The sequence below is a fragment of the Cavia porcellus genome, unplaced genomic scaffold (genome assembly GCF_034190915.1).
Source record: "Cavia porcellus strain 051 isolate PalLab524CR breed Dunkin Hartley unplaced genomic scaffold, mCavPor4.1 scaffold_45, whole genome shotgun sequence".
In the NCBI taxonomy this organism is placed as follows: Eukaryota; Metazoa; Chordata; class Mammalia; order Rodentia; family Caviidae; genus Cavia; species Cavia porcellus.
Window position 1 is genome coordinate 152,914 of NW_026947528.1, and position 19,813 is coordinate 172,726.

Genomic DNA, 19,813 nt, shown 5'->3' on the forward strand with positions numbered 1-19,813 from the left:
TTAGTTCTTTTTGTTTCCTCCACAGCCCCTTTTGGCATTTTAGACAAGGGTCTCACTCTGTAGACCAGGCTGGCCTGCAATTCCCTATGTACCTCGCTCTCCTCAAACATAGGTTCTTCCTGCCTCGGCCTCCTGGATGCCGTGATTACAGGCAACCACCATCAAGCCTGGTTTATTTCCTCTTTACATTTATTGATAACATTTCTGAATGAAATTATGAATTCTGTAAGATTTCTAAAGAAGAAACTCAGATACAAACTCAGATACTCACCAATCCATGAGTCAGATTTATCCAATACTCACTTTTCCCTTTTTCTTTACAGTTCTATATTCTCATATGTGTACCATTAATTGGTTTTGCCTTCTGAGAGTATCATGTGAATATTACTACCATCTACTAGGGCCCCCTCTCAAAAAACAACCTGGTGTATGCATTTCATAATAAAAGATCATTTTTGTGCAGTAATTACCAGAGTTGGGAAATCTGTCACTTTCCTACGCTATTATCTAACACAAAATCCACATTCTTATGTAACTGATTTTCACAGTGTTGTCTTCTATATGTTTTATGTTCCAAGTTCCAATCTAGGATCATGTCTTGGTCTAATGGCCACATCCCTTTAGTAGTGACCCGCAAAAATTATTTAGTATTTGGTTTTCATAATCTTGACATTATGAAGCAAGAAATCTTGGTATTTTGTTGAATTTTGAGAGTGTCTCTGAAGTCAGTTTTTCTTCTGGCAACATGCAACTTAATAATTGTTTGGCAGCCTTAGGGACTCGATGATCTGACACTTTTGATGGCCAGGTTAAAATTAGATTTAGGAGGTGGAGGACTTAAAGAGGTTTGTGGACACACACTAAAATTATGTAAAAGATTTAACTTGAGGAACCATTATATTTGAGGACAAGTATAGTAAATAGTGATATTAATAAGAATATCAAATCTGACATACATACCAGAGCTAAAAGAGACAAAAGAAACAGAAAACAAACCATGATTTTAAAAAACTTTGCAAAGTACAGATATTGAGAATTTGTATAGTTGAAAAAATGTAGAAATTATTTCAGAATTAATAACTTGAAAGGAATACACTCACCATCAAAACCACTGCTATATGTAGTTTTAGGCAGTAGGGTTTGGTGTATTTGAATCAATGATTACATTAGGAATTAAGATATATTTTAAGACAAACACATTTCATTTTGATTTGGAATACCAAAGTGAATAATGAAGGTGATTTTCAAGTCTGAAATTTTAGTGTGGTAGAGAGTAAATGCAGTTAGTATATTTAGAATGTCTGATTCCCCTAATGTTTCCTGGTCTTCAAACCTGACAAAGAGTTGTTCTCAGATCTTAGGAGAATAATACAGCACTTAAAAAGGAAGATGCAGCCCAGCAGCCCTGCACTGGAGGCCAAGATGGAGAAGACCTCCATGGACTCCATCATCTTCTTGTTGCTGTGCTACATGAGGTGGAGAGTGACCCACATACTGCAGAACACCAGCATGCTGAATGTCAGGAACTTGGCTGCATTGAATGGGTCAGGTAGGTTCTTCACCATGAAATCCACCATAAAGATGAACAGGGTCAGGGAGTCCAGGTATCCCAGGACACAGTAGAAGGCAGTGAGGGATCTCTTTCTGCATATGGTGATGATGTAGCCATGCTCAGAGTTTGTGTCTATGTCAATTCAGCGTAGATTTGTCCCCATCCAGATGATGCAGAGAGTGAGTTGGATCAGGGAGCAAATGGGGATGATGGAATTTGATGCCCATGTTACCAGAAACTGCTTCATTCTTCTGCCTGGACCAGTGATTTTAAATGCAAGCAGCACAGTAATGGTTTTGACCAAGACAGTGGAAACAGCCACAGTGAACACAAATCTGAATGTGATTTTCTGGAGGTTACAGGTGGCTGTGTTGGATGGCCAATGAAGGAAAGGGCACAGGGGAAGCACAGGAGGAAGATTAGCAGGTGGTACTGAGAACCAGATTATTGAGCTGCACAATGGGAGTGTCTCAGTGCTTTAACAAGACTGCTAAGGTCAAAGCTGGGAGGACAGAAAAACTCAGAGCTATGTGGATCAGAGCCATCCTTAGGGAATTCTCAAAGAATAGGAAGTCCATAACCTTGGGGAGATAGTGATCTCTGTTTCTGTTTGGGTATTCAGGCTTTGCACATCTTGTGCATTGTTTTGCATCTAGAGAAAAAGCAAAGATTCAGCATTTCTTTTTCAGAAATTTTCAGTTTTATCAAGTTGATAGAATTCACTACATTTGCGATATCACTCCAAATACACAGTGGTTAACATACAGATTGAGGTATACCAAATGGTATTTCTATATGCTTGACGCATAAATAACTTTTCTAACTATCTAAATATCATATGAAATGATTCAATTGGTGTTTCCACCATATTCAGCAGAATTGGGTGAGAAGTCATGTCATCCTCTGACTCAGTGAGGTCACCAGGATTGTGATCTCCTCTCAATGCTTCTTTATACTCTCTGCAGTGTTCCTCAAAATAAGCTCTGTATTGGCACAAAATTCAGTGAGACAATCTATTTCAAATATTTCCCTCATTACTAGTCAGATGGAAATTTGTGTAATCCTGATACAACTTGAATATTATAATTGCTATATTGTTATCCATTTATCATTTGTCTAATCTATCACCCTGTCTGATTGGACAATGGTTTCATGGCCTTATATTTTAATTTTCATATGGTGATTCTTGTAATATTCCTTACAGCTCTCAAATTTAAATATTCTCACAGACATACTCGACAACCTAAGTTTTATAATTATCTATAGCAGTTTCTGTTTTTATTTTCTATTTTATATTTTTATTTCTCTGTGACTTTTTTTTATCAGTTTTTCCATATAAATATTGAACAAATGAATTGAAAATATTTTCATTTTGAATTTAGTTGTCTTACTGGCTTATAACTCTTTGGAGAGCAATTTGTATTTTAATTCTGTTACTTAAGAACAGTGTGTTTTTAAAGCTTTAATTTTTAAAGTTTAAAATTTCCAAATGTTAAAGCTGAAAGTTAGCTTTGTTCCCCCTTGCATTACATATACCATTTGACATAACTGACAGTGTTCACATTAATGATGAAAATAATACTATGTGCAAAATTAGTGACATGGCACACAATGTAATGCAACCGTTCTAAAACAGGTTGTCCACTTTATCCATTCATTTAAGTCCCTAAAATGTACATTATTGTTAGATATTGCAAATATACAGCAAAAAAGGAAAAATTTGTATGCTTGAAATTTGTAAGGGAAAAGTTGGTTTTGAGACTTTCAAGCATCCACAGGAAATTTTGAGAAATACCCATGCTTTGACTCATAGGCCTTCGTCCTGGGTCACTGTAAGATTTCAGATTTGCTCAGTCTCTCTCAGCAGTGGATATAAACATAGCTGGTGATGGAAATCAGCACTTCAGTTTAGGATAATAGAATCAGCACTGCCGGACAAGAATATGTACGTGGTGACTGTAACTATAAATGGGTGTACTGAAAGAATGAATCTGTAGATGAGTGGGAAACAGTGCTCCACTCTGATCCCCTGGGCAATAGGCTCAGCTTCCCATCACTGAGAAGTTGTTAGAGGGAACAGTTATCACAGTGACATTCTCCATTATTTACCTGTCTGATTGGAAATGTGTCTCTCTGAGCAGGAAACACAGGTAAAGCAACAGACTGATCTTCCTTCCTGAGGAATTTTTCTGAATCCCGGACCACAGCTCTGACTACACACTGATTGAGGAGTCTAAGAGGAAGAGAGAAGCACAGGTTATGATTTTTACACATTATAGGCAGAGTAAATGTGATGTACACATTTCCAGGTTAAAAAAAACAGGTAGAGGGGTTGGGGATTTAGCTCAGTGGCATAAGCACCTGCCTTGTAAAGCAGGCAGTCGTGAGTTCGATCCCTGGTACCAATAAAAAGGAAAAAGACAAAAAAAAAAAACCAGGTAGATTTTGGTCCTTTATTAGGAACTGATCATGACTTCTTTTCTCACCATGTGCCATGTTTGTATGACCTAGCTATTGAATTGAGGATCACAATGGTTACCTTTCTATTGTTTTTGAAACTTTGTGTCAGTCACTACAGTATCACTTTATTATGTTAAATGAGACATCCCCATATTATTCTCTCTTGCCCCATTCCTTTAGAGGCATGTTCCCAAGCAGTAAAAAAAAAAAAAAAAAAAAAAAAAAAAAAAAGAGGCCTTGTACTCCTGAGGGGATTTTTATCAGGCCATTGTACTTGTTCAGATATAAGTTTATGTTCTAGGAAAAAAAGTGCAGTGAGATGATAATTTGTCTCAACACTGACAGTAATTACTGAGAAAAACAATGAATAAATCAACAAAGCATTGCCAACATGGAAATACTGGAGAAATTTGTAGAGTTCCAAAGTGTTGCAATCCAGCTGAAAATGCTGCCATGATTTCTGCAGTGATAGCAGCAAATTTGCTGTGTGTCTGGCAGTCATATTTAGAGAGATACTTCTCTGTTCCACAGCCAAAGCAGAGTGTTCCACAAGGTGAAGTAGTCACTGGCAATGGAATTGTAGATGTGGAAACTCAACATCCACATAGTAGATGTGGAAACCCAGCCAGCAGTCCTTGTTTTTCTCTTAAATGGCAAAGTAGAAAACCAATTCTTACTGGTGGTTCTTCCAAAACCAGATTTTCAATTAAAAATTGTATCCATTCCACAAATTGTAACTAGAAAATGGTAGAATATGGTTCATTTTCTATTTTTGCTAACAGAGATATTTGATGCCACAAAAGACAAATATACTAGGAGACTGTAAGATTATTTTCCACGGTGATACCTGCTACATTATGGGTGAAACTTGAACAAATTGCCCAACATGAAATAATCCAGACAGAAACTATCAGAAATCATATAGACTCATTCATGGGATATATTCTGAGTAGACAAATCAATAGCATCAAAAAGTAGACTAGTGCTTTCCACGAATGGAAGGAGGAAATGGGACAAGCTATAGGTAATAGGTGGTAGTGAAAATATGTTGGCTTCCTAGAGAATTTAACAAGAAACAAGAAAATCAGCTTTGTCCAGTGATCATGTGTTTTGGTGCACTGATTTTATTTCAACTACACTTATAGAGGACATGTGCATTTAAAAATATTGGACATTTAGTTGTCACAAGAACAGAAAGTTAATTGCACCTTCAATATCCAACATTTTTAAAATGAGTATTGGGATACTTCAGTAAAGTGATACTTTATAGGCCTGGAACATATAAAAGAAATTTCCATTAATCATAGGAAATTATGATTGAAATACATACCTGCTATCTAGAAGACCATTCACAGAAAAAAATTCAGAGGCTTTGCTCATATTAGGACATGCACAAGTGTAGAAGGAGGTATTTTTACAGTATTATAGCCATGCTAAATTTGACTGGATTTTTTACAAAAATAAGAGTGCTCAAAAAAAAATCTCTGAGTGGATAACAGAACACAGAGAGCAAAGTTGGCCTTCCACTTTTGTGAAATGCAATTGGGGCCTTTATTCTGCCCCATACTCTCATGGACACACAGGTTCCCGGAAGTTTATCTGGGATTAAGAATCTTCTCTACCATCGACTCCTACCTCCCTAACTGTGGCACATGAGAAGAATGAGTAGCTGTCATCTAACCATAGATTTCACATGAACGAAGTAATAGCCAGAAAATGGTCCATTTCATGCTTTTGGTAAAGATAGAGAAAGAGATAAAAGGGAAAGAAATTCAAAATTAACAGTCAAGGAAAAAAATGACAGACAAGAAGTTGCCCTTACAGAGACAAACAACAAAAGTTCTACCTCATAAGTCAGCAGTTCAGTATCATTTATTTCTATTGCATGCTTTTTGTTAAAATTACATGTTAATGATGTCAGGAGAAACTGCTAAGGATAGAGACAGGCAATGAATCAAACTGCACACTGAATGTTTTTTTCTTTTTCTTCCAATAAATTTGGCTGTGGATCTCAGCTCTGGTTGAATTCATCCTTAGACATATTTTAACCATGTGTTTGTCCAAAGTGGACAACTAGATTGGACCCCTGGAATTTAATATTAGTATCAGCCAATAGCTAAGGTTCTCAGACGCCTATGGCTGGAACACCATAAGAAGTCTCAGAAGCAAGCCCTGAGGCAGCAGTGATTTAATTTATTTGAAGTATCTTCTGCTTAATAATGGGATATAAAACATGAGGAATTCTATCATTTGTTACAGAGAGGAGAGAAGAATAAAAGTGAAATATGGTGGAAGGATCAGGAAGCAAGAGAACCTAAGAAATCACCAGTATGCCCTCCTGCCATGTCTTTACAATTTTAAAAGCAGTTCTCAAGATGCACGAACCCCAGCATAACAAGGATGTACACAGACTGAATCCCACAGAGTCATAGTCATTTGTAATACACACACCCAGAAAGACAGACAGAGAGAGAGAGAGAGAGAGAGAGAGAGAGAGAGAGAGAGAGAGAAGGAGGGGGAGAGAGAGAAGTGGGGTAGAGTGGAACTAGGGTGTTCCTTAGGCTCAAGGGAGTTGCCTGAGGCAGGTTAGAGTTAGGGTTAGGCTTACGGTTAGGGAAAATTAGGGTTTTAGTGTTCAGGGTCACATTTCAGTGCGCCAAGTGACAGTCCATGGTGTCGAGATGACACAGGGGTCTGGGCTCACCTTAAAGACACACACGTGTCCTGCTTCCCCAAACTCGCCCTAAACACACACACACATGTCCCGTCCCCCAACTTCACACTAAGAGACACACACATGTCTTAGTCTCCAGACTCACTCTAAAAATTCACACATGCCCTCTTCCTCAGTCTCACCCTAGAAACACACCCAGGCTCCATTCCCCAACTTCACACTATAACACTCACACACACCCAGTTCTCCCACTTTACATTAAAACACACACACACAAATCAGTGTCAGACTCTAGCTAAAACTTTCCTAGTGGGACATCTTTCCATTTGGTGGTTCACTGTGTGTTCAAAGTCTTTGTGATTTTTTTTTTCTTTTCCTGGCTCGGGGCTGGCCAGCCACTTTCAGAGATTTTGAAATAAGAGAATAGTGGTCACCCAGCCATGCTCCTCCCAGCTCAGCTCCGTGCAGCTCAGCTCACTGGACTGTGAATGCATCCATCCGGCTGTTGGGATTCCTCTGTGTGTCTGTCAGTCACAAACCCACTTAAGTCCCTTTGCCACTTTTTTGCTCTCTGGCCCATGTTGTAGCTTGGCATAAGTGACAGTGTCTATCTTGTGCCCAGCACTTCATTTTACTAGTGCCCTGGATTTGATGCAGGAAAATAGAAAATGACTTACTGTACAAGTCCCATGAGAAAAGCAGAATGAGAAAAGTGAAAACCTGCTCAACAAAAGGAGGAGGATACAGGTGTCAGTCAATAGAAAATGAATGAAGGATTCAAGTCAAAGTGTTTCGAACTGTATATCTTTTGTGATTCTCTCTTTAAAAGACTCTGTCACTTTCCAGTTCACTCTGATGCCATTGGCTATTCCTTCCTCTGGGCACCAGAGGGCTCAGCTCGAAATCCAGCACTAGCCAAAGATCCAGAACTTGATGGAGACAGAGAGAGGCAGAGAAAGACATCACAGACACGGCACATGACACATTCATTCTAGGATGGACCTGTCGCATCATTGGCTGCACGGGAGTCAGGATGGCACCCCCTTTGGAGTGCTAGGCATAGGCTTAGGCCTAGGCTTAGGGTTAGGCTCAGCATTAGGGCTTTAGTTTGTGGAAGTGAGGGAAGGTGCTCTCACACCAGCTTTTCTGGGGCCAGCATTTTCCTAGGGCTGCCTGTGGACTCACATGAGTGCCTAGTGTTTTCTCCCCATCTCTCTTTCCTCCCATAAGAGGATGGAATTAGCTGTGCAGAATGCCATCTTATCCAAGGATCACACCACGTTTCCTCTGGTTCTCATGACTCATGATACCATAAGAATCAACTTGTTCTCTGAGATGCTAACCACTGCCCTGCAAAGAGGAGCCAGAGTGCCCAGCAGCCCTGGCCTGACATGCCTGGCTATACAGCACAGCACAGCACAGCACAGCACAGCACAGCACAGCACAGCCCTCCTTGCACTGCAGGGGCTGCCTTCTGTAGCTATCTTCTTGCCCCTAGAAGTTGGAAGGCATGGAAGCTCTCCTTGGGGTTGTCAGAGCACCTGAACCCTGGAAGTGCCTCTTGGGATGTGAATGTCCCCTTTACCCACCAGGTGACACTGTCTCATTTGGGTAGAAGAGTGGCAGACAGGGAAACCAATGAAATGGTAGTGAGGGCTATTTCTCTCTCGCAGGTGACCACATGGTGTGGCGTTCCATCAGTGCAGGAAGAGATCATCTGTTGGCTCAGATTGAGGGGTATATCTCTATTATGCAGGGCTTCCTGTGTCGGGCTGAGGCTTCGTTTGGAGTCTGGAGGCCACTAAACTCCATTCCAAACTCTGGTGGCTGCTGCTGGACACCACTCTGAGATGCTCTCTCTTGGCTATATATATGTATCCCTGCCTGTTCCTGGGAGAGCCCATGTGTGTGTGAGAGGGGGACGTCTTGCCCCAACCGGGCCCTGCTCACTGAACAGGCCAAAGTTTCAGGAGATCTGTAAAGCCATAACTAAGGAAGGAGACCATCAGGGAGCACCAGATGGCATGCACGGGAGGCACACACACAGACAGATGGACTTGTTCACCTGTCTGTGGCAAGTGCAGAATGAAGAACTGTACCTACTTACAGACAGGCAATTTTTCCTGGGGCCAGGTCTTTGAGAAACCTACAGCCCCATCCCCATCTGCTTGTCTGTCTGTCTGACGGGTGAGGAGGTAACCACCCTTATGCCTGCTGCCAAGGGTGCCAGAGCAGGTGTCCCAAGTCAGGACACCTGCGGTGGTGGCTGTGTCTGATGATGAACATGGACACGAAAGAGGTAGTGGAAAGTGCTGTCTGTAGTCTCTGTTTTGGATGTATGTAGGGGAACTCAGGGTTGTGTGTGTATAGGTCTGGGTCAGCATCTGGTGTCTCCCAGCACTTGCCAAGGTCCCTCTGGAAAGGAGGCACAGCCACTGGAATGAATCCCTGCTGTCGGGCTTCCCTCCCTCCATGGCGCCTCCAATGATGGTTTTTCCCCCTACCCTTACCTTCAGCCTGGGCTCTGCATAGACCCTTCAGGCTCATATAAGGGTCTGCATTGTGCCCACTACCTACCCCACAGGAGGACCAACACTGGAAGGGGATTGGGGTTACTGAGCAGCCTGATATCAGATCCTCCACTGAGGTTCAGGAGGGAATAGTGCCAGTACTTCCTAGAGGGACTGACCACTAGAACGGCTGCAGCACAGCCTAGTGTGACCCTTATGCTACCACCCTCCCATGGAGGGCTGCAGACACTTAGTTCTGATGAGCCCATGACTGATGAATATCAGATTCTACCTAAATCATTTATAGTGGCATGTCTGGAGCCAGAATGTTTTTTTGAGGATTTGGAGAGCAATGCGTTAGGGCGACGGCATGGTCCTTGGGCATTAGGTTTAGGTCTAGCAGAGGGGGAGAATTATCGACTGGTGAGATAAGCCAGTCAGTGGCTTAGGGGAGCCCCCAAACCCGTTAATTCCCCCCCTGCTCCCTCCCCCACCCACCCACCATAAAGGAAACCTCTCTCTGAGGCTGGATTAGACACCCCAGAACACCTACACCCAGGAAGGAAGTTGCTCTGTTCCACCAGAAAACAACTCAAGACTCCACTTAGATTTCTCCCCATGGAAAAACTTATTGTGTTTCTCTGTTCCAAAGGTAGCACTGAGAAACTTGGAGCAATCTCTCAGTCATGGTATGAAGCCCATGAGAGAAGAAGAACCAGCCAACTAGTGAGGTGAGCCATGCTCCTCCCACACCCCCCACACGCAGGAGAAAAAAATCAACCCTTTCCCTTCATCAGAGGAGGTGGGAAGAGATGATTTTCTGTCAGTATGTCTGATGCTGAGTGAAAATCGATGTCAGACTCTAGCCGAATCTAAGTTGCAGCAGGATATCAGTCTGTATGTTTTGGTGGTTCTCATATCCAGAGCACTGTGGAAAAAATGGGAAAGAGAGTTGAGGTTGGGCTCCCTGGGTCTCAGCCTCCCGGACTTGAACTGGGTACCGATTGGTGCAGGTTCACCACACACATGTGCTATTCCTCCTTAGAGTTAGCTTCCTAACTCTAAGAACACACACAGATGTCCTGATCATCACCTATAAACCTGGCACATGCAGCTCTGCTCTTCTCTGCTCTACTCTGTCATGCATTAGCAAAAAGAGCTTTGCCATCCTGTGGTATACTTATCACTGTAGTAACCGTGTAACTATCTTTAAAAACACAGCTGTTTTCTGCAGCCAGCCACACTCAGGTACCCACTCCATTATTATAAATTAACTGAAGTGCTGCCACACTGTTCTGTTTGCATTGTCACCCTAATAACCTGTTTGCATTGTCAACCTATGCTCCCTTTGTTAGAGACTAATGTTGGTTTGTCAACCTTTGTTCTTTTTGTGAGAGACAAATGTTGCTGTGTCAACCTTTATTCCCTTTGTGAGAGACAAATGTTCATGGAATTAGCAGACCAAGTGCTGTGAATTCTTTTAAGGAAGAAAAGGGCTAACCACTGGCTATGAAACATCTCTGACCTCAAGCAAAGGGGAACAAAGGCCTTCCTCATTCCTGCTCACTATGTACTTTGCAGTTAATGGGCTATAAAAGTCTGTCCAAATTTTAACCCAGTTACACAGCTTTACAAACTCAATCTGCACTGTGTTGCTGGTGTCAGTTTAAATAAAAGCACTCTTTTTCTTTTTAAAAGATGTCTTGCCCTGTTTTTTGGACAACATTTCAGGGCTCATTTTTGGGGTACAACATTTGGGGGCTCATGCTGGATTGAATGGGGACTCACTCCCCACATTATGTTTCACCAAATGATTGGCTTCAAACATCTGTAAGTATTTGGATCTTTTTTATTTGTAATTTAAGTGCACATGTTTGGAGTTGCAGATGAGCCTGGTGCTCCTTCTGCCCTGGAGTGGGACACCCTCCAAGAAAAGGTTTCTAGCACATTAGTGATTCGGGAATTTGGCCTAATTGGTTTTGTTCTTGGTATATTTACACTGTGGAGCCATTTGCCTGTTTGAATCTATTACCTCAGTACTAACATTCAGGTTTCTTTTATTTCTCTTAAACTAATGTTGCACCCATGTGGTTTCTTGGCTTCAGGGTTATAATGAAAATTATTTTGCTATAGGTTGCCAGACAACTGTGAATCAACAAGTCTTTGTGTGTGTGTGTTTGCGTTTTTCTTGTCTTCTCTGGTGCCTTGTGTTGTGTTATTGTCATTGACCAGTTATTGATAACTATGGGTCAGGCATCATCATCAGAGCCTTTGTCTCCCCTTACTTTGGTTCGTAATCATTTCAGAGATTTCAAGGATCAAGCCTGGACATATGTAGAACCACAAAATTCTGGGAAGCTCTGAAATTTCTGTGAGCTTGAATGGCCTGCTGTGGTTCCCAACTGGCCCTCAGCAGGTAGTTTTAATTTCTGCACTGCTCATGCCATCCGACAATATGTCTTTGGATCCCCAACCCACCCTGACCAAATTGTGTATATTCAAATTTGGAATGATCTCATTTGTGATCCTCCTTCTTGGCTTAAAAAGTTTCTCAAGGCATCTGAGCTTCAATTTGGAAACCACTGTCTCCTGGCACCTATGAAAATGAAACCAAAACCTGAGCCTGACTTGTGAACGACTCTTCCAAGCAAGGAGGAAGGACCTCTGCCATGGCCTTACTGACCCTTGGCACCAATTCCTGCTCCTCCTGAACCAGTACCCCCTTCTCACCTTCCTAGCCCTATCCAAACCAGAAGTTATTAGCATTTGGAATCCCCTAATTCCTCCACCTCAACTCCCACCCTTCTTCCTCTTCATGAGATCCCTAAATGTGAAGATCCCTCAGCCCAGTATTTACCTATGTCCCATTTTCTACTTCTAAACTTTACCAATGGAAACAAAAACACAAAACAAAACAAAACAAAACAAAAAACCTTTTTCTAAGGATCCTCAAGGTATTATTTCTCTTTTAGAATCAGTCTTTTCCACCCATCATCCCCCTTGGGATGATTGTTAGCAGATTTTGCAGTGTTGTTGATGGTGCAGGAAAGAGAACGCATCCACACGTTAAGATGAAAAGTGGTGTGTGATCCTGATGGGAACTCATCCTCTGATCCTGAATGCCTGAACCATGATTTTCCTTTGTCCCGACCTGATTGGAATCCTAACACACTGAAGGTAAGGAGGCTCTTGTTTAGTATCACCAGTTGTTTCTAGAAGCCCTTAAAGGCACTGCCAGAAAACCCACCAATTTGTCCAAGGTCTCAGAGGTAAGGCAATTGGCTAATGAGTCTCCCTCGGGGTTTCTGGAAAGGCTACAGAAGGCCTATTGCATTTATACCCCTATAGATTCAGTGGCACCTGAAAATGCAAGAGCCATTAATATTGCCTTGTAACTCAGTTGGCCCAAACATTAAATGAAAATTGCAAAGGCTTGAGGGATTTGAGGGAATGCCTCTTAGACAGATCAGAAATAGCTCAGAAGGTAATCAACAACCGTGAAGATCCCAAACATCAAAAATTGACAAAGGTATTAGAAGTATTGACTGAGAGAGTTACCAAAACAAATGCAAAGTGTTACCCACCTATAGATAAAAAATCAATGTGCCTACTGTAAGGAGATGGGACACTGGTGAAAGCATTGCCCCAAGCTGAAGGCCAAACTGGAAATGGAAACCAAGGCTCTATTGTCCCGTGATTAGGGAAGTCAGGGCTCTCATGCCCCCCCCCCAGCCCAGGCTAACTCTAACTGTGCAGGCCAATCAATTGATTTCTTAGTGGACTCCAGAGCTGCTCATTCAGTTCTGACTTGGCTCATAGGAACCACTACAGGAAAGAAATTAAAAGTATTAGGAGCCACTGGCACCACAAAGATATATCCGAAGTTTCAAGCTCAGATAGCCCAACCAGGACAAAAGACTATCTCTCATGAATTCTTCTGCATCCCAGAATGCCTAGATCCCTTTCTAAGCTGAGACCTCTTGTGTAAACTAAAAGTTCATCTCAGTTTTGAAACAGCCACACCAACAATGCAAATGGCCAATGGCTCAACTGAATTCCTTGGCGCCAAGGTCCTTGCCCTATATCCTGAGGGTATAGAACATTTATTATTGTAAAATCCTAAAGGTTTAAATGACAATGAGCTATTGCACTGCTGGACACAGAAAATCCCTGGGGTTTGGACAGAATAATCCTTCCAGTCTGGCAGTGAACCAAATCCCTTTGGTGACTGAGCTTATACCTCAAGCACTTCCTATTCGGCTCAAGCAATATCCTGAGTCTGAATGCACTACAAGGCATAGCCAGACATATACTAAGGTTAAAAGAACATGGTATATTAAAATCTTGTGTCTCTCCCTGGAATACCCCCTTGCAGCCTGTTCAGAAGCTGGGCACCTAGGATTACTGGCTGGTGCAAGATCTCAGGGAAGTAAACAAAAGAGTTGTAACTCTCCATCCTACTGTACCTAACCCCTATACTTTATTGAGCCTCTTGAGCCCTGAGAGATCTGGTACTCAGTACTGGATTTGAAAGATGCCTTCTTCACTCTCCCCATTGCTCTAGTAAGTCAACATACCTTTGCCTTTCAATTGACTGACCCCACTACAGGAACATCAGAACAATTGACTTGAACATGCATACCACAAGGTTTTAAAAAGTTGCCCACTCTTTTTGATGAGGCTTTGGCCAGAGACCTTTTGGGTTTCAGAGAGACTACCCAGATATGACATTCTGGTGGCAACAGATTCATATGAAAGTTGTGCAAGTGACACCTAAGTGACACCTTAAGGACTCTAGACAGGTTGGGCTATAAGATCTCAGCTAAAAAGGCTCAGCTATGCCAAAAGCACGTAACCTACTTAGGTTACCAAATCCATGAAGGAAAGTGGACTCTTTTCTCTCAGTGGATACAAGCTGTCTGGCAGATCCGAATCTCTGTAACTAAGAATCAGGTATGAGAATTTTTGGGAGCCATATGTTATTTTAGGCTTTGGATTATGAGCTTTGCTGCAATAACCCAGTCACTTTATGACTCATAGAGAGGAGCCACTCAAGACCCTCTAGAGTGGTCAGAATTACAAGACCAGGCCTTTAGGCAACTGAAATCAGCCTTAACAGAAGCTCCAGCTCTGGCTCTGCCAAATTTGCAAAAACCATTTTCCCTCTAAGTTGATGAAAAATGAGGAATAAAAAAAGGAATACTGACCCAGAGTTTAGGACTATGGCAAAGGCCTTTTGCCTATCTTTTAAAGAGATTTGAAACTGTGGCAGTCAGGTAGCTGCCTTGCTTGCAGGTGATTGCCTCAGTGGCTCTCCTCGTGAGAGAGGCCCAAAAGTTGACATTTGGACAAAATGCTTAATTGTCTCCTCTCATTCACTGGAAACTTATTAAGGCTCCGCCAGATTGACTGCTGTCTAACACCTGAGTTATGCACTATCAGGCACTGCTCCTGGATCCAACTATTATCAGTTTTAAGGAAAGAGCAGCCTTAAATCATGCTGCCCTGCTGCCTGATGATGACCCCTACTTGCCTCTTCACAATTATATTGAGGTCATTGATCACCTCACAGGACTTCAAACCAGATTTGATGCATGAGCTGCTACCCAGAATTCCATCATATTTCTCTGATGGAAGTAGTTACATCTATCAAGGTAAGCGGGTCATGGGGGGTGCCATCAGACTCTCAGATTCTATGGGAACAAACCTTGGAGCCAGGGACATAAGCTCAATGAGCTGAACACATAGCTCTTATTAAGGCCCTCAAGTTGTCAGAAGGAAAAGATAAGTATTAGCTACTGCCAATGTTCATGGGACCATTTATCAGGAACAAGGTTTATTGACTTATGGGGGCCAAAAGATCAAAAATGCTCCCCAAACTTTGGATTTGTTGGCTGCCATTTGAATGCCAAGGAAGGTGGCTATTATCCACTGCAAAGCCCATCAAGTAGGAGATGATCCTGTTACATGAGGAAACAATCTGGCAGACACCACTGCTGGAAAAGTGGCCACAAAATTAGTGGGGATTGAAGACAGCCCCGACATTGTGGCTGATTACACCTACTCTGTCAGAGCCCTTTTACACTCAAAATGACTTGCCTTTGGTAACTCAACTCCAAGGGAAGCCTGAATCCCTGGGGGCTTGAACCAACTGCGTGATAAGTGAGTTCTCCTCCCTGAGAGCTTGGGATGAGAACTTAATGCAACAAGCTCATTGGTCAATTCACATAGGAGAATCAAAACTCTCTACCCTTTTATGAGATCATTTCTTTATCCCTCAGTTATCAAAGCTTACTCAGTCTGTGAGCCATAGGTACCCTCAGTGCCAGCTGGTGAACCCAAAGCGACTGCAACAAATGGAAACCACTCATTATTGTGGGACTAGGGCTGGAGAATATTGGGAAGTAGACTTTACAGAGATGGGGAAGCCTGGATTTCAAAGGTATAAGTATTTGCTAGTAATGATTGATACTTTCACTAGTTGGGTCAAAGACTTTCCATCTAAATCTGAGTCAGCTCTGATAGTAGTCAAAAAGCTTTTATATAAGGTTGTCCCATGAATCAGCCTCACTTTATCCATGGGGTCTGACAAAGGCCCAGCTTTTATAGTGCAGATAACTCAAAAATTAACCCAAGATTTGAAGATCAATTGGAAGCTCCATTGCTCTTACCAACCTCAAAGTTCAGGAAAATTAGAAAGGATGAACCAGACCTTAAAAATGGTAATAACTAAGATGGAATTGGAAACTGGCATGAACTGTGTGAGTCTCCTTCCTTTTGCCCTCTTGTGTGCACAATGTACTCTCTATGTTGGAGGTATTTCCACTTTTAAAGCTCTATGTGGGAGACCTCCTCCTCTTATTCCTAAGATTTCTGAGGAAAAAATTAGCTGATTTGGCTAATCAAGATCTCATTAAGTCCCTCCAGGCCCTCAAGCCAGTACTAACTTCCATCCACTGAGTATTCCGACAACAACATCCTCTGCCTGCAGTCCACTCTGAAAATGAATACCCTGCAGAGGAACCTGGGATACTAGTCCTCATCAAGAGACATCACCGTGAATCTCTTGAACCATGGTGGGAAGGCCCTTACACCATGGTCCTCAGCACTCCAACTGTGGTCAAAGTTGCTGGAAAGCCTGCCTGGATTCATCATTCTCACTTCAAGTCGGTTCTGTCCTCTGCCAGTGATCAACCTACAGATGAGTGGACTGTTGTATTCTCCAAGGATTCTTTAAAGCTTAAAATTGCCAAATATATCTGATAATCTTGTACTTCTGTGTTGTTCCTTATGGAGACCTCAAGGAGATACCTCATAATCCACTGTTTGGAAGTTGGAAAATTACTATTTCATTGGTGAATTATTGATAGTCAACACTATTGTCCATGGGATAATTAAGATAAATTTATGTGCCCTATTAAATGACCTCCCAGCAAAAATTAGACAGAAGAGAATGTTGTTTGGTCTGCATACCCTGCTGCGTGATTGGTTGCTAATGGAAGAGAAACCAACTAGGTCTTGCAGGGACCTACATAGTCAAAAGAAATTACAGTCCACTGGTTGGTATCTTTGCCCCCCAAATCAACAGCCAGCCTCTGATCACACTAGTAGGTGTTCACAGTCCATAGAGACAGAATATTTTTATAGACATTGGGGTTTTCAATCTATATCTCCTTGGCAGGGAAACAAAGAGGATCATTACATTTTCCTTATGCAGGACACCTCATCTTCCTGTGACCTCAACCAGTGTAATCTTATGACTTTCAGACCCAAAATCCGAAAAGATCCTGTTTGGAAAGCGGGATTTTTTTTAATTTTAAAGAATTAAGACAAAAGAGGACATACCAAAGCAGATCAGAACAGAATAATGTAAGCAAAGTAGAATTTCACTAGAAGACAACCCGTAATTAATAGTTAATCCACAATGTCTCTTTCTTTGAAATAGTTGAATATAACTTCATATACAATAGTATCAAACATAACAAAATAGTATAAAAACATCCAAGAGAACAAGAGTATTACAGGGCATTCAGAACCAAATAACAGAAAACAAACAATGGCTACTCTATTATCTCATGTTCCACAGAAAATTTGTTTATACTTTCACATGTAATACAATCCAACAAGGTACATCATGATAGAGCCAATGGAAAAAGAAGAGCAAAAGCATGGTAGGACTTCAGAGCAGGATGATATTATACCAGTACCTGCTATTATAATGACTTATTTCCTTCAAATTAGCTGTTCATACCATCACAGTTAATAAAATCAAACAAACAATGGCAAACCCATTCCACCTAACCAACGTGATTATTATAAGGCCTCAAAACAATGTAAAGGGGAATCATGATTACCATAAACTCTTATGAACACTTACTATTTCTCTTTTTTTCACTATTTCTTACACTAGGGAATAAATACACTATGGTATTTATTCATGTGAGTTTGATTTATTTCGCTTAAGATTATGGTCCCAAGTTGCACCAATTTATTAGCAAATATGTGATCATTCTTTACAGCTGAGTAGTACTCTATTATATAAAAATACCACATCTTTTTTATCCGTTCCTCAATTGATGGACACTTAAGTTGTTTCCAAGATCTGGCTATTACAAATTGTGTTGCTATAAACATGGGTGTACATATATCATTGTAGTATGATATTTTCAGTTCTGGGAATATGCCCAGAAGTAGATAGCTGAGTGGAATGGGACCCCCACTCCCAGCTTTTCTGAGGAATCTCCAGACGGACCTCCACAGTGGCTGCACCAGTCTACACTCCCACAAACAGTGCAGGAGAGTTCCTTTTTCCCCGCAGCCTCTCCAATATTTTTGTTAGTAGTTTTCTTGATCCTGGCTATTCTTTCAGGAGTGTGATGTTATCTCCGTGTTGTTTTAATTTGCATTTCTCTAATGACTAATGATGAAGATCATTTTTCCATGTATTTATTTGCCTTTGTATATCTTCATCTGAGAATTGTGTATTCATCTCAGAAGCCCATTTTTAGATTGGATCTTTGAATTTAAGGGGTCTGAATTTTTAATTCTTTATATATATTAGACAGAAATCCTTTGTCTGAGGGACAGTTCACTAAGATTTTTTCCCATTTTGTGGGTTTTCTTGTCACTATGCTAGAGATTTCTTTTGACATGCATAAATTTTTTAATAAGAGGTGATCCAAGTTATTGATTCTGGGAAGTGCTTCCCATGCAGTTTGATTCCTGTGCATGAATTCTCTACCTCCCCTATGTCTTCAAGATGTTTACCTACTTTGTCTTCTAACAGATTTAGTGTTTCTGTTTTAATATTCAAATCTTTGATCCATTTAGATATTAATTTAGTATATGGTGATAGGCATGGGGCTAGTTTTAGTTTTCTGCATATGGAGAGCCAGTTTTTCAGGCACCATTTATTAAAGAGACTATCGTTATTCCAGTTAACATGTTTGGCCTTTTTATCAAAGATAAGGTGGTTGAGTGTGTTTGTAGTTGTGGTTGTATCTTTTAGTGTATTCCATTGATCTTCAGATCTGTTTTTATTCCAGTACCAAGTTGATTTTATTACAGTAGTTTTGTAGTGTAATTTCAAGTTAGGAATTGTGATGCCTCTTGCCTTGCCTTTGTTTCCTGGAATTGCCTTTGCTATTCGAGATATCTAGGTATATATCTAGGTATCAGATGAATTTTAGGAGTGATTTCTCTAGGTCTGTGAGGTATATGGATGGTATTTTCATTGGGATTGCATTGAATCTGTATAAAAGTTTTGGGAGAATGGCCATTTTCACAATACTTATTCTCCTTATACATGAGCAAGGGATGTCCCTCCATTTTCTGAGATTGTCTTCTATTTCTTTTTTCAGTATATTATATTATTCCCTGTATAGGTCTTTCACTTCTTTCAAGAGAGTAATTCCTAACTCTTTTAATTTTTAGATGTTAATTTGAAGGGTGTGGTTCTCTAATTTCTCTGTCCATAATTTTGTTCTTAGTGTATAGAAATGCTATTGATTTTGAGCATTGATTTTGTTCCAGCTATATTGCTGAATTTATTTATTATATCTAAGTGTCTTTCAATGGAGTTTTTGGAGTCTTCTATGTAGAGTAACATGTGGTCTGCAAATAATGATAATTTTGTTCCTCTTTTCCTATCCCTTTTATTTCTCTCTCTTGTCGAATTACTCTGGCTAGTATTTCCAATACTATATTGAATAAGAGCATTGATAAGGGACATCCTTGTCTTATGCCTGATTTGAAGGTAAAGGCCGTTAGTTTTTGGACATTGTTATGATACTGGATGTTGGTTTGTGATAGATGGCCTTTATTATATTGAGGTAAAGACCATCTATTCAAATTTTCTGTAAAGTTCTTATCATAAATAAGTGTTGGACCTTATCAAAAGACTTTTTGCATCTATAGAAATGATCATGTGATTCTTACATTTGGTTTTATTGATATTGTGGGTTACATTTATTGATTTACATATGTTGAACCATTCCTGCATTCCTGGGATGAATCCCACTTGGCCATGGTGTGTAATCCTTTTAATGATTTGCTGCATCCTATTTGCCAATATTTTATTGAGGATTTTTGCATCTCTTTTCATTAAGGAGATAGGCC

At 40.9% G+C, this 19,813-nt stretch overlaps 1 long non-coding RNA gene across 1 annotated transcript in view; it reads left to right on the forward strand.

Moving 5' to 3' along the window:
- LOC134474935 (uncharacterized) overlaps nt 1–17,115 on the forward strand; it is a 95,428-nt gene extending 78,313 nt beyond the window's left edge. Inside the window, exons 3-4 of the long non-coding RNA XR_010045867.1 lie at nt 1,355–1,549; nt 9,849–17,115. This is a non-coding gene — a long non-coding RNA (uncharacterized LOC134474935). The remainder of the gene's footprint in view (nt 1–1,354; nt 1,550–9,848) is intronic.
- The last annotated feature ends 2,698 nt before the right edge of the window (nt 17,116–19,813 follow it).